This window comes from Tenrec ecaudatus, chromosome 16 (assembly GCF_050624435.1).
Source record: "Tenrec ecaudatus isolate mTenEca1 chromosome 16, mTenEca1.hap1, whole genome shotgun sequence".
Classification (NCBI taxonomy): domain Eukaryota; kingdom Metazoa; phylum Chordata; class Mammalia; order Afrosoricida; family Tenrecidae; genus Tenrec; species Tenrec ecaudatus.
The window spans coordinates 93,935,437-93,949,796 of NC_134545.1; the positions used below are offsets into that span (position 1 = coordinate 93,935,437).

Consider the following 14,360-nt stretch of genomic DNA (forward strand, 5'->3'; position numbering starts at 1 on the left):
TTTTGCATGATGCCTTATATCTGGTCCCTTGGGCACCTCGTGATCGCACTGGCCGGTGTGCTTCTTCCATGTGGGCTTATTTGTTTCTGAGCGAGATGGCCACTTGTTCACCTTCAAGCCTTTAAGACCCCAAACACTATCTCTTTTGATAGCCGGGCACCATCAGCTTTCTTCACCACATTTGCTTGTGCACCCATTTGTCTTCAGCGATCCTATCATGGAGGTGTGCAGTCAATGATATGATTTTTTGTTCTTTGATGCCTGGTAACTGATCCCTTTGGGACCACTCGATCCCACAGGCTGGTGTGTTCTTCCATGTGGGCTTTGTTGCTTCTGAGCTAGATGGCCGCTTGTTTATCTTCAAGCCTTTAAGACCCCAGTCACTATCTCTTTTGATAGCCGGGCACCATCAGCTTTCTTCACCACATTTACTTGTTCACCCATATATTTACTTTTGAAAGATAGTTTTGTTAGGTCTACAAGGTGTAGTTATATTCTCTTAGCACTTTAAAATAATTGTCTTGTGTTTATAAAATTTTTGTTTTTGAGATCTGCTGTGTGTCTAGTTTTTCAATCCTCTCTAGGTGATCTAGATCTCTGATGATTCTGAAAAAATTCTAGCCATTTTCTCCTTGAGTAGAACCAACCCCCTATTCTCTCTTCTCTCTGGGATGTCCACTATGTTTGACTTCGGCATCTTTTTTCTGTGTCAGCCTTTTATTCTCTGTTACATAATCTTTTCCTGTGTAGATTTTCTGGTTCATTCAGTTTGCAGTTTTTCTTTAGATCTACATTCCAGTTTATTAATTCTCTTTCCAGTAGATCTAGTCTGTTTAATCTGTTGTAATTTTCATTTCAAGTGTACTAAGTTTTTCAGAGGTATTAGCCCTCCTTTATAACATCTTATTTCTTTTTCATGTTTCCAGTTCTATTGTTCAAGATTTTGAGCATTGTAAAAAATACTCACTTAGTACTCTGCCCATCATTTTATTGTCTGCAGTTTGGGAAAGCAAATGATTTAAACTCAAGATTTAGCTTTAAGTAGGAATCTCTGTAACAACTCTTACCTGGCAAAAAGAAACCTGTCTGTATCCACAGTTCCTGACTTGATGAAAACCTAGTTTTTAATTTACCATTTTTCTTTTCACATCATTGAGCAGTTGCTTTTAGGCCAGGCAACTTAATTTCTAACTTCTGACCCCACTTGCCGTAGTGAATTAACTATGATTGTGGTTTAGATAATATCTTTCACAAATTGTGAGCAATTTATATCGATTTTTACTGTGATCAAATCTGTAGAAGTGGTGTGTTAGTTTTTGTATTTTTTAATTACTGAAATAAAAGGGTATTTCTAGGAGTACCTCTTCATGAGTACTTCTATTAGTAATGATAGGATCTATATAATGGCTGTATATATTGAGAGCAGCTTACAGTTGGTTAACTGTTGGGCTGTTGACTAAATTGATTTTGGAACCCACTAGTAGCGGGGGAGGAAGTCTGTGTCCGTAAAGGTTTACAGCCTCGGACATACTACAGGGTGGCTTCCTCTGTACTAAAAGGTTGCTGTGCATCGGAATCAACTTGATGTCAGAGGGTGGGTTTTCATGGTTAGGGATCTCTTTTGAGTTCCAACTACAAATGTTTATTTTTAAATCCCTGAGCCAAAGTGATAAAGCTGCAGCTGGAGACTCACTTCCAACTGTACTAAAAACACCAGTCCAGGTGCACTAATTGCTTTTAGCTTATCAAGTACATCTTGACTTTTATGTCCTGGCAAAAGTAAGCATTTGTTGAAGGTACAGAGTCCTTTTTCCAATTCCAATAGAAGAGTATTATTTAATGCTTCAAAGAATGAATAGATATATGTAAGTAAATCATCTTTTACAAAACTTGAATTACCAACACCACCCCCCACCCAATTCTTATTTCTGGGGTATAGCAAGGATAGAAATGCTAGCCTTGAAATAAAGGGTTGTATGATAATTTGCTCTTGCAGGTCTTAGTATTTAGTCACATCAGCATTTTACTGACATAAAAGTGTGCGTTGTTGTTTCCCTCCTCTAGTTCAGTTCAGTTTTGTTTTAACTTAAAAGCAATTCTAAAGACCCTGGTTTGAGCTGGCTTTCTTTCCAACTCCTCTTTTTTAACTCAGAGCATCATATTATTTATTATATTGGACCAGCAGGAATAGTTTAAAGGGGTTGAAAGCTGTTTCTGATTAAGCACTTGGCAACTGGTAAATAGCCTAAAGGAGTCAGTCCTGCTTGTCTTGGAGGAAGTTTTAAAGTCTCAGCTATTGAGAATTGGTGCTATATGTGCCAAGTTTAAAATCAGAGTGAAGAGAAATCTTACCCTATCCACATACTCCAGAATTCTAGCCAGCACCCTATGGCGTTCTCATTCTGTGAAGGCTGGTAGAGTCCACAGGATAAAACACTCTTGTGTGGTCCAATCATGCAACTCTGGGTTTACATGGACTTGATATTGCTTCTCCTCATCGTTCACAGGTTTTTCAATCTTCATGCTAAAACTCACTGTCATTGAGTCAATTCCAGCTCACAGTGATAGGAGGTATGCATTATGGCGTTTCTAGAATCTGACAGTATACTACTTAATGCTTTGGTTCCCCTTATTATATTCCTATGATTTAGTTATTGTTTTGTAGTTGTTTTCTTAAAGTGCCACACATGTATTCCATCCTAAATTTGTTTATATTGTTCACACCTCTTATTTTTGCTTCCCTCCTTTGTAGGATCATGCAGTCTTTCTGTTAAACAAAACCAAAATTGTTCCCTTAATCACAGTACTCTGCTCCTGTGAAATAAGCCACAGAGTTAGTTCCCTGTGGGTGTGGTGGCTCCTACTGCTGCCTCTGCTACTTGGTTACTATGTGACCATCCTTATCACAGGAGTGCCACCCAGGGCACCTTAACTTGTCTCCTCATCTGCTGCCTTGACTCCACCCTCTCCTCCCACTCAGTTTTTGTATTGTTGTAGTCACTGCCTACATTGCTCAGAAGCGGTTCTCACAAGCTTTATTTGATTTGATTTTTTCTTTCTCTTTAAATATTCTGAGGAATCTATTTATACACTATGCAAAGATTCATGCCTTGTTGAGGAAATTCTACTATATCATTATGCTTCCCAGTTGTAAAGGGGAGATGGTTTCTTTTTTGTCAGAGCTCAAGTGTTGTAGGTGTGAAAGCCTGAACATGAAGTACAGATGGCTCTTGCTGTCAGTCACATGAAGCGGCCTAATACGTTGGCTGTGTACCACCAATATGCTGTGGTTAAATGCAGAGGAGATTGACATTTAAAAGAACGTGGCAAGAATTCACAGAATATTAAAAAAAATAATACTTCACAGAATATCAGTAATCCTACTTTAATTCTTTAATTTTTTTGTTTTTAAGGAGATTCTCAGGTTGTCATGAGAGGGTGCCTGTAAATGGTGCTTTCCATATTTGTCTTTTTCATACTTGGGAGTTATGTATGTGTATTTAAAAGCTTAAACTCGAGCCTTACGGTATTTTTGGCATCAATAGTAACTTGATCAAAATTGATGACCTGTTTCTCAGCAGTTTAACATGTCATCCCTTTCACCTTTAAAAGCGGATTTCATCAGAGTAGTTCAGTTTCCCAACCTACAGAAGTAACTTTTCTGTTATGTATCAACATCTTTCCTGGCCTGTGCACTTGAGAACTTGAGGTATCTTAACAAAACCCAATGCTTGCAATTAGTTAGGTTTTTATTTTTTCTCCCCTCCGCTTAGTCTTTGCATACATAGCAGTTGATAATGCCTTTAAGGGCTTGAGCTCATAGGATCGAGTGTAATCTGTGCCAGACGTACCATATCTTTATTTTCTGACCTTAATTTTAACCTAGAACATTCTTATGCCTCCTTCCATTATGATATGATAACACAGGTTGACTGGCTTCAAGATTATTGGGTTTACTTATTTGTAAGCCATTGGTTAGTGCAATGTTAAGAAAAAGCATTGTTCCGAAGTATATAAAATGACTTTTGTGTTTCTTTTCTTAACATGCAAATCAGCATATTACAATGAAAGGAAAAGCAAGGATCAAAAGTGGTGGGTTGCTAATAGACTTTTTGTAGCTTAAACTTATACAAACCATGCTAAGCTATTAATCAGTTACAATTTTGACTTTGCTTTTGTGTTAATTGCGAGCTTTGAAACTTAAAGTAAAGCAGTGAGATAAAATATGGAGTTGAGTAAGAAGTATATTGAGTTTATGTATTTTTTCTTCTTGGATTTTTTTCTCCTTCATACTACACAACCTTTTAAGACTAAGTTGTAAGGTAATGTCCCAGAAACCTTTCAAATTGACTCCTTTTTCTGCCTCTATAATGCATCTATTATAACTCGGGAGCACAGTGTGCTATAATTGTTTAAGAAGCCATCTCTCCCTCCCCTGACTTACTAAATTGCTAGTATTTTAGAGTCACAGACAATGTCTCATTCATTTCTTGCACTCTCTACCACACTACCTCCTCAATTACAGCACATAATAGATATTGAATGAATTGTTGTTAAAGAATAAATTGTTAAGCAGAATACAGAAGAGAACGATTTGTTGATGAGTTGATTTTTACTGATTTAGAATGCAAATTTAAAAATTCTCAAATATAAAATCAGAGTGGGTTGTATGATCTTCACAGCTTTAGATCTTGGCACAGAACGAGTGGATATTTCCTGACTTTAATAGTAATTGGAGGCTGAAAACTTGCTACTGTAAACCAAAACGCCCATCCCTACCACCACCACCCTAAATGCAAAGAAGAGATGTTTTCACAAGCCTGCTTGTTTTTATTTTTTAATTAAACTGTCCACCGTGCTACTTGTCTAAGGCAAATATACCAACAATCTAAGGGGAACATTCATGAAGACATTTGCACTGAGGCCAGAGAGAATTGGGGCAAGGGCTGAGGAATGGGAGTGGAGATAGGTGGAGAGCATCTAAACCTTTCTTTTGCCCTACTGTGGAAATAGCTTGTGATAGTATTTGGGGATCCTTCAGACTGCAGTGTAGTGGATTGGATGTGGATTTTGCCATGAACACACAGTGCATATGTGGAGGCTGGTCTCAGAGAAACTAAGGTTATTAATGGGGCATACAAGTTAGGTGCGTGGTTAAGTTGGCCACCTGTCATAGTGTATAGCACTGTTTGGTGCTAAACTCAACTGTTGTCAAGTCAATTCTGACTCATGGCCACCTTGTAGGACAGGACAGAACTGTCCCTGTGGGTTTCTGAGACTTTACACCTTTATGGGAGCAGAAAGCCTCATCTTTTGCCCAAGTAGCTGTGATTTTGAACTGCAGTCCTTGTGATTAGCATCCTCCATAGCCCATTACACTACCAAGGCACCTTCTTTGGAGCCAAGTACTTGATTATTATTTGTTTGTTTGTTGAGAACTTACAGAAACACCATTTATGCATAATACTTAAAATTTACAATACATCTGTAGTATATGTTTTTACTGGGCAAATTATTTGAAGTGTACATTTTCCAAACTAAGTAGTTTGTCTCATAGAAAAAGTAACAATTAAAAAAAAGAAATTTCAGGCAACTCACTGGGCACTTGGCAGGTGCTTTTTTTCCCCAATTAGCTTTTAAAAAAATTTGTCTGCATAGCCCCTGTATCCTTAATTGGAAGTGATCCGTTCAAAAGTAACATTTGAAACAAAATATTGCAGGTGTCTTAAATGTTTCAGAAATTGTAATCATCTTATATTTCATCTTTATTGTTTTCTATTAAGTCTTCAGACTTTTCCCATACGCAGAAATTATTTGTGAATTTGTTTTTAAGAGCACATCTATATTTATTCTTCACTCTTTATTCTATGGATTGATTTTTTGTTTTGTTTTTACCCCATGTAATCTTTGTCTTAGAAGTAGTTCCTAGCTTGCCTTGTATGCCTGGTAGAGTCAAAGCCACAGTATTTCTACCTTAGGTCTGGCAACTTTACATTCCACAATCCGTGCTCATTTAGGTGCTTAATTATTGTTTAAATGGGATCATGCTGTGTCTTTTGGCCTAATTACATACTAAGTCTTAACATCAGCTTTAATAGGCTTGACCTGTCAGTTATTGCAGGTTTATCTATTTTTTTAAAAGCCAATTTTGAACATATTTTATCCCTAACCTTGCTTTTTCTGCAACTACTTCCTGTAGAGATCCTAGATTACTTCTTAACAAATAGCCATGTCACCGATTCAGTCGGCACGAGAGAGACATTATCTACTTGCCGTGTTACTGTTTTGTGAACTTTTGTGTGCCAGGCTCTGTGACCCAGCCCTCCAGTTGCTCGAATCATGTATGAGAGAGATACTACTGAACCGATCATTGTGATTGAGCGTGATGGGTGCTGCGGTAGAAGAAAGGCAGAGAGTGGTAGAGTATGAAGTTTCACTGCAGCGTGGATGCTCATTGGGGACCTTCCTTCCTGGTATTCATCTCTGCAAGGAAGACCCATCCTTCAAGTAGGGAATTGCAACATGTAGTCAAAGATGCTCACAGACAACAGCTGCAGTCCACCAACTTGCCTGGCTAGGCTTTTATTATCTACTGAAGCATGAGCCCCGTAGTCAACTTTTTAATCAAGAAGTTACCCACGTTGTATTATCACTTCTGAGAATAGTCATTGTGGAAAACGAGCCATGGCAGAATACGAACTACTCGGGGGCCCTCCTGTGATTCTAGGGACATCTTTGACTTTTCATCACTCTAGCAAGGCAGACTGTTCTGGAAAGCCCGCTGTGACGGAGGACGCACCACTACTCTTGTTCCCAGAGCATTACTCCGTTTTTATGCCCGGGCCTTTCCCACACGCTAACCCCATCCCTTGAGTTTTGCTCCTTCGGTTGAAACTCTTACATTATTCAAATTCCTCTACAACTATCCCTGGTAGCACAGTGGATTAAGCATTGGTCTGCTAACCATAAGGTTGGTGGTTTAAACCCACTGTTGCAGAAAGGTAAAGCAGTCTGCTTCTGTGAAGAGTTGCAGCCTCAGAAACCCTGTGGAGCAGTTCTGCTCTGTCCTGTGGGGTCACTGAGTCAGAATGGACTCAACAGCAGTGGATTTTTAGGATTTGCCAACTCTCTGGGTTTTCTTTAACTAGAGCCTTCCCACTATATGTGAATTTGGCCTATTATGAAGTCCACCTGTGATGTATAAAAATCATATTGTCTTAACTTCACTGACTTTAGGTTTGTGAGCATATTCTTTCACTCTCTTGGAGGCTCTGTTTTCATGCCTATGGCAGGGGGTTAGTAAGGGCATTTCCTACTCGATGAGGTTGCGTAGGAAGAACAAGGAACACATGCGTAAAGCATGTTGAATGACTCCAGAGCCGCTTGAACCTACCTGGCCGTACACCTGTCTCTGAGGGCACAAAAGTTTACACACACTGACTTTTAGCCTCTTTTTTCCGCTCTCTTGCCTTTTAGTATGTCCTGTGATTATCTCTCCCCCATCTAATACTTTCTTTCCAGTTTAGTGACACTTAACTTCAGGTTTTTGTTTTGGGTGCTTAACTATTTTGTTGTTGTTTCATTTTCTTTCTTTTCTTTATTACTTTCATTTGGCGATAACTCAAAAAGTTTCTGCTCACTTCATCCCCAAATGAAATGTAGAGCCGGTTCCTCAGGGTGCCAGGCTAGGCCCTGCCCATAAATTACTGCTCAGCAGGATGACTGAAGAGACAGTCAAAAATTTCCATGATTTCTTTCCCTTATCTAAAGACCAGTTGCTGTCAAGTCAATTCTGCCTCCTAGGGTTTTCAGTGACTTCCCCCACCCTATTTCTTTCAAGGTACCTGTGGGTGAACTTGAAACTTCTCCCTTCTGTTTAGCAACCCAAGTCATTAGCCTTTCATACCACCCAGGGACTCTTCCCACACCTAAGAAGTTAGGTAACTGGAATAGATGAGTCCTACCCAGTGGTGGGATTCAAATAATTTTACAACTGGTTTGCTGCCTCATGACCATTTTAAATATTAAATATATAAGGTAGTTTATTATTTCATAGTTGTACTTAAATAATGTGGTAGTTACACAATCTGGTGTCAATTTGAGGATTAGGAGTGCAGGGGTGGAGTCTAGCTTGTCAATCGGGATATAAACCTCTGTGTGGGCATGGCCTTCTCTTGAGGTTTCTGGGAACTCTGGCATTTCCTCCATGGAGGTGGGACACTTTCTCTCTCTCTGCTCACTCCCTGACATTCTACAGACAAGGCTCACTCCCTGCAAGACATTTCTCTAGGAGAAACCATGTGAAACTACCATGAGGCAGTCAGTTTTGGAGCTGAAGGAACCACATGGAGACCCCTGCCAGCACTAAGATGCTTACTGCCACTGGATCCACAAGACTTTGCATCCACTTGCCTGGATCTTCCTGCATTCAGCATCATTGCATGAGTTTCATGAGTCTGAAGAGGGCTTTATAGATTGGTATTGTACATAAGGGCTAATATCGGGTTATGGACTTGATCTTGACTGGGCTGGGATGTTTCCTCAATATTCAATTGCTCTTATATATAAAACCCTTTCTTATACACATATGCATGTTTATGAATTTGTTTCTTTAGTCTACCCAGACTAACACAAATAATAAGAATAAAAAAGGTGCACAAAGTATGTAGATTGTTATGAGTTTTAAAATATTAGTGAAAAATATTAAATAATATCTAATAAAACTTATTATATTGAGGTATTTCCACATTGCTTCTTGATTGGTGTCCCATTTTCAATATTCTTCACTTTAACCCAAGCATCATCAACGATGTAATTTTATGTAACCATCTTTTCACTGTAGGAGTAGGATTTCACTCCTTTAGAGGTAGGCCAATTAGACAGTAGTCATTGTGTTTTGATATCTTAGAAACAAGCGACTTCTGTTCTCTGAACATACTGTATTCATCTTTGAAAAAACCCTTTCCGCTTCTGCTGAACTTATAGCAATTGATCTGACAATATTTTATCTCTTTGAACACTTTCAGGAATTGCACAGTTCACACATAATATCTTGGGAATTTGGGGTGTAACACAAAGCTGAAGTGAATGACAACATGTCACCCTCTGGATGTTTGGCACTTTGTTTTCTGTACGTTATATGTTTGTTTACTGAAGTAACAGACAAAGGAATAAAATGTACTATTTCACCAAAAGTATAATGGGTTTTCTAAAATGAATAAATAAATTGTTCCATCTAATTTTTTATACCTGTGGACAGAATGAACATTACTAGGGGTGCTTAAAATAGGCTGTTGCTCAGTTGAACGTTAAAAATTTTGTGATTTCCACATTGGGCGGTTTAGCAAAAACCCTGCAAGTGCCATTTTAACAACTGGTTCACCAAACTAAAAAAAATAAATATCGGTCTGCCAAACTGGTGCAAACTGGCTGAATCCCCCCACTGACTGAGTGTACCCTTCTTTGTAGTTTTATGATCTTGTCTTCAACTCCTTCCCTCTTTAGCATTCCTGTTTGCCAGTTGTCCTGAGAGACCAAGGGCATGTTACGTAACCTGGAGGAGAATGTGTTAAGGCCCAGGTTGCAAAGGGATGACTTTGGGCAGGTTTTAAAAAAATCAAAACAGTAACTGCACCAGGGAAAGTGGGAGTGGGGATGTCCTGGATAAAGGTGTCGGGGAACTTTCTGGAGAGAGGAAATACTGCACCGTATTTGTGTACACCTAGGCTTGTACATTATCCCATATGTACATTTTACATCAGACAAAGCCATAGACAAATACTGAGAGTAGGCTGAAGTGTGTGGGAGAAACATGCTAATGTCTGTTGGGAAGCACTAAAAATAAGTTCGGTTAGAGGGTGGAAAAAGGGACGAAGAGATACGGTGATCAGTGATAAAGCAAGTGTAGTGCAGTGCTAAGAGTAGAAGTATATAACCACTAAAAGTTTTTCAAATTTGCTGTATATTTGAAGGTTGCATCGTGTATAAAACACTATTTGGGAATGCATTTTAAAAATCTATCAGCAGTTTCATATAAGTGACTTCTCTTGGTGACGGCTTTTTAGTGACACCTCCGGTTCCATTTAGATTATCAGGAGTTGAAGTGCGACCTGATTTAACTGGTTCAGACAGACCTTTTCTCATCCACCCTTGTAGGTGGGGGGAGTTTCTTTCCTTAGGTTTTTTAAGCTAGAATGAATGTCCTACAGAGCTGAAGTTTGTCCGTGGAGCTCATCCCTGTGCTTGTTTGAGTCACCAAGAATATCATATTTCTAGAAGTTAGTGTCACTTGTCATCCAAATATTAAACTCTCCTCATCCCACCAGTCCCTGCCCCACCAAATACCCTTGGCCAGATGCTGTCCCTTCAAAAAGGAAAAGGGGATTTTAAACTATTTTTGGTTTTGTTATCCACCTATCACACGTTCAAGGCACCTGATATTTCTTTTAACAAATCATACTTCTTCCTCTCGGGCTTCATAGCACTTTCACTGGAGCTAGCTTCTCGTGCTGGCATGAGGTGTGGCACCTAATGAGCTTCTTCGATCTGGAGTGTATGGAATAATAGAATGTCTCACACTCATATTTGGAGCTTGTCTTCTGGTCCCTGGTTAAGCCCCTGGCCCTAGTGTGCTCAGAGTGAGTGTGCCATTACCAATTACCGTGTGAGTGAGCTTACACAGGTTATAAGGAGTGCCTAGACTGGAGCAGCTGATGTGGGTCCCTGGGACAATGAAAATTCATTCATGGAGATTCATAGTTTCCTGTAAAAAACACAGGTACACACAAAAAACAAAACAGTAAGATAGTAACAATATGCTGTGAATGATTTTGTTCTAAAGATGTCATCTTTCTCTTTCTCTTAATTTTTATAACAATAGCTAATCACAACTCATTTTACATACTGAAAACAAAGTGTCACATTACGAGATCTATTTGGAGCAAAATTAGAACTGGAGGGCAAAGGGTGTGGGGGGTAGAATCCTTCTTGAGTCTTACATGAGCTTATACTCTGTTCAGCCTCTGGCACTTGGAGTATTCTGACTCAAAATCCATCCAGCTGAAATGTGCTGGCCTGAGAGTTACCCTAGGAGATTTGATCAGTACATTTACATGGATCCCTAATAAAACAGGTGCCTGTGAGTGCCAAGTAATGTCTGAGCTAACCAAGAAAAACTTGCTTTTCTGCGTGACTGTGGTAAAAGAACTGGTCCCCAACAACGTTGACATTCATGAGGATTGTTTTAAGGGACTAAACTACTCACTGAGCAAACAGCTATATAAGTCCAAAAAGCATTGGCTGGCTTTACATACTAAGAGTATGTGGGTTCCTTAGGGTGTCACACATTGTCCGTGCCAATAAATCAGTGTCTTTCCGTGATTCTAGAGCTAATGTGTTGGCAGATTTTCTTCTTTACAGAAGAAAGTTCAGAAGGGAGGATTTCTCTCTCTCTCTCTCTCTCTCTCTCTCTCTCTCTCTCTCTCTCTCTCTCTCTCTCTCTCTCTCTCTCTCTGTGTGTGTGTGTAAGTTATGAAATAATACTGGCAAGTCCCAAGAAAACTAGATCTGGATTTCATTTTGTCTCTTCAACTCTGTGTGATCTTATGCACATTCCTGACATGTTACAAACAGCTTGGGTCTCTGAACGTGCAGGATCAATTTTCAGTGGTGAAAGCCCCAAAAGGAAACGGGCCGGTTCTTCCATGCACAAACAGCTGGGCTGTTGTGCATGGAATTAATTGCTGATATATATTGGCTGTATTTTTCCTTTTCCTGTCATTTCCTTTGCAGCTGTGAAAGTGAAGTTTGACTTGAAAACAGATCTTTTTCAGCAATGTAAATCCAAAAAGTATTAAAATGAAATTCTTCTAAAATAACCTAACTAATAGCTTTGAGTTGTACAGTGTGAGAATGGAATGAAGGAGAGCAAGAGATGGCAGCAGGTGATTCATAATTACATATTAGACTTTGAAAAGGGAGATTTGAGTCTTGATGGCAACTAACAGCAATAGTTTGTCATGCGATAAGAGTGACCTCATAAACTAGCAAAAGATTCGACCAGTCAGCACCCCTCCCAGCATTCTGAAAGAAGGGTATCTTAGGCCATCTTGCTAAATACTGCACATGCTCAGTACTTGGTGCTTATTTATTGTTCCAGATTGATGCAATAGAAGTTAGCAAGGATAATATGAGAGCATATGTAGCTAAAAATAGTATTTTCATGGTCTACCCTCAACATCTTTTCTATTTGTTTTGAGTTCAGTGTAAACTATTATATAGCTTATTATTTTGCATATTTAGATTTTTTATCACAGACATTTGTTTTCCTATTTGTGAGTTCTAGGGATTCCATTAGAAGGAACTCTTGATTGTGTCTAGGTGTACACATATAGAAAGCTATATTGATTAACAATTTGAACAATAATCAGATATTTCACAGTAAAAGCACTTTTAATAATCAGATATCTGATAGTTAACTAGCTGATAATATCTTTTAGACATAGTTGAAAATGTTTAGACAGAAAATGTGTATCTTGTGGGATATCTTATTTAGAAATAAGTCATAAAGAATTATGGCTCATGAAAGTACTTGAAAAAATAGGAGATTACAAATTTTTTAAAAGCACAGTCTCTGTGTTGGTATCATTCATCAAGAAAATTTTTCCTTTTATGTATTCATTTCAGTGTCCTATCAAAGAAAGTCAATAAATCAAACTCCACCCCTTATTTTTTTTGTTCTTTGGTTTGTTTGTTTACAGCAACTCTGCTTTTATTTTTCCTTCGTACCCAGGAGAACGAGAACATCGGTAAGGAGAGGGTATGTAATTTGCTTATGTTCCTGTCCAGGTCCCCTGAAAATAGGTCACAAAGTAAAGTTCTAGAATAAGCAATGTTTCTGACACCTTGAGATATATAAAAGCTGCTGTTGCTAAACTTAGATGTTGGCATGGTTGGACTTCCTATGTACTAGTTCCCTTCTGCCTCGAGTTCTCTTGATTGAGCTGCATGATCTACTTCACATTTTCTCTTTCCTTTCTTCAAGAAAAAGAAATTGAGTCTTATATTTCACTTCAAAGCAGGTAAAGCTGATCTGGAAGCATGAACTTTCCCCTGTTTCTCTGAGGAAGATTAACTAATTAATTGTTGTTCTGTGGCCCTGAACAACTGTAGCAATATTAATGTGCAGTTTGCTCTCTCTGAAGCCTGCCTGGGTGTGTTGCTTCCCCGGAGTGGGCTCCACCCTTTGCTCTAACCGCACTGAGTATGGATGTCTTTCTGCTAAAAACAAAGTTCATTTTTAGGGCAGCATTGCATCAGAATTGCCACACAAAAACCAGCTTAAGAAATATATAGCAGCTTCACCTTTTGGGGGTAAGTTTTGGATTGTCTATTGTAACACTGGGAGGGAGCTCACAACTTGGGGGGAGTATAGATAAAATAGATTGCTAATTTTGTGCCAGCTGCTGGTGACATACAATAATCTTATTGGGAAGGAACTAAAGATTTTATTACTCAACAGAAATCTTCCTGTTAATGTATTTGTCCTTTTATTTACCCCACCCCACCCCTTAGTTTACTGGTGGTTATTGTTGCTTTATTGGTTTTACACAGACTATTGGAAATAAGGAAAAGTATCATTGTCTCCCAAATGTACTAAGTATTTAACATCAAGATATTTGAAATTGTGTTTTGGACTCCTTAATAGATAATGTGGCAAGCTTGTGTCTCGAGACATCGTGGCATGAACTTTGTGTGTAAGAGTCGGTTCATTGAATTAAAAAAAAGACTGCATCTATAGAGCCTTTCATTTCTGTCATAATGACGCTTTGTCCTGTTGCTGCTGGGTTTTCATCAGAAGAGTTGGGGAAGACTACAACCCCAACTTCTGTCCCATGTCATGTCAGTTCCGGGCCTCTGTGTTCTTTCTGGAGTGTGTGAAGTGAACAGTAAGGCAGAGAGGAGGAGATGCATTGTTCAGTGAGCTCCGTTTTCAGCAGTGTTTTCTTTGCACATAGGGTCAGACCTCCCGCCCCCTTCGCACTTAGGTTCTCTTTGTAGCTGGGTTTTAAATGTCTGTGAAGGATTCGTGTATGATCAGACCCAAGTGGGCATGATGAGAAGCGGCACTGTGTCATGTCGGTATTGATAGTTGGCTGCCTCTTTTGGGCAGACACACCCATTTGGTGCAAGCAAGTTAAAAGCAAAGCTCACTGTTGATGTGTAATTGTGAATTTTGACTCATTGGTTCATTGTAATATGATAATGTAAATTAAAATATTTCTACATTTTGCTGGGGGAAAAAAAGCTGACTGTTGAAAATGGTATGTTTTCTGTCCAGTTTTCAGGGGTGACATTGTGTC

The 14,360-nt window shown here is 39.0% G+C and overlaps 1 protein-coding gene across 4 annotated transcripts in view; it reads left to right on the top strand.

Annotated features, from left to right (window-relative positions):
* The window catches only part of ADD3 (adducin 3), a 133,360-nt gene that overhangs the window by 59,856 nt on the left and 59,144 nt on the right, over positions 1-14,360 (top strand). The window contains exon 1 of one of the 4 annotated variants that reach the window (XM_075534915.1): positions 12,789-12,806. The exons of the other annotated variants lie outside the window; for them this stretch is intronic. The gene's annotated coding sequence lies outside the window, so the exon portion shown is untranslated. Of the gene's footprint in view, positions 1-12,788; positions 12,807-14,360 lie in introns of those variants that run through there. 4 annotated transcript variants of the gene reach the window in all.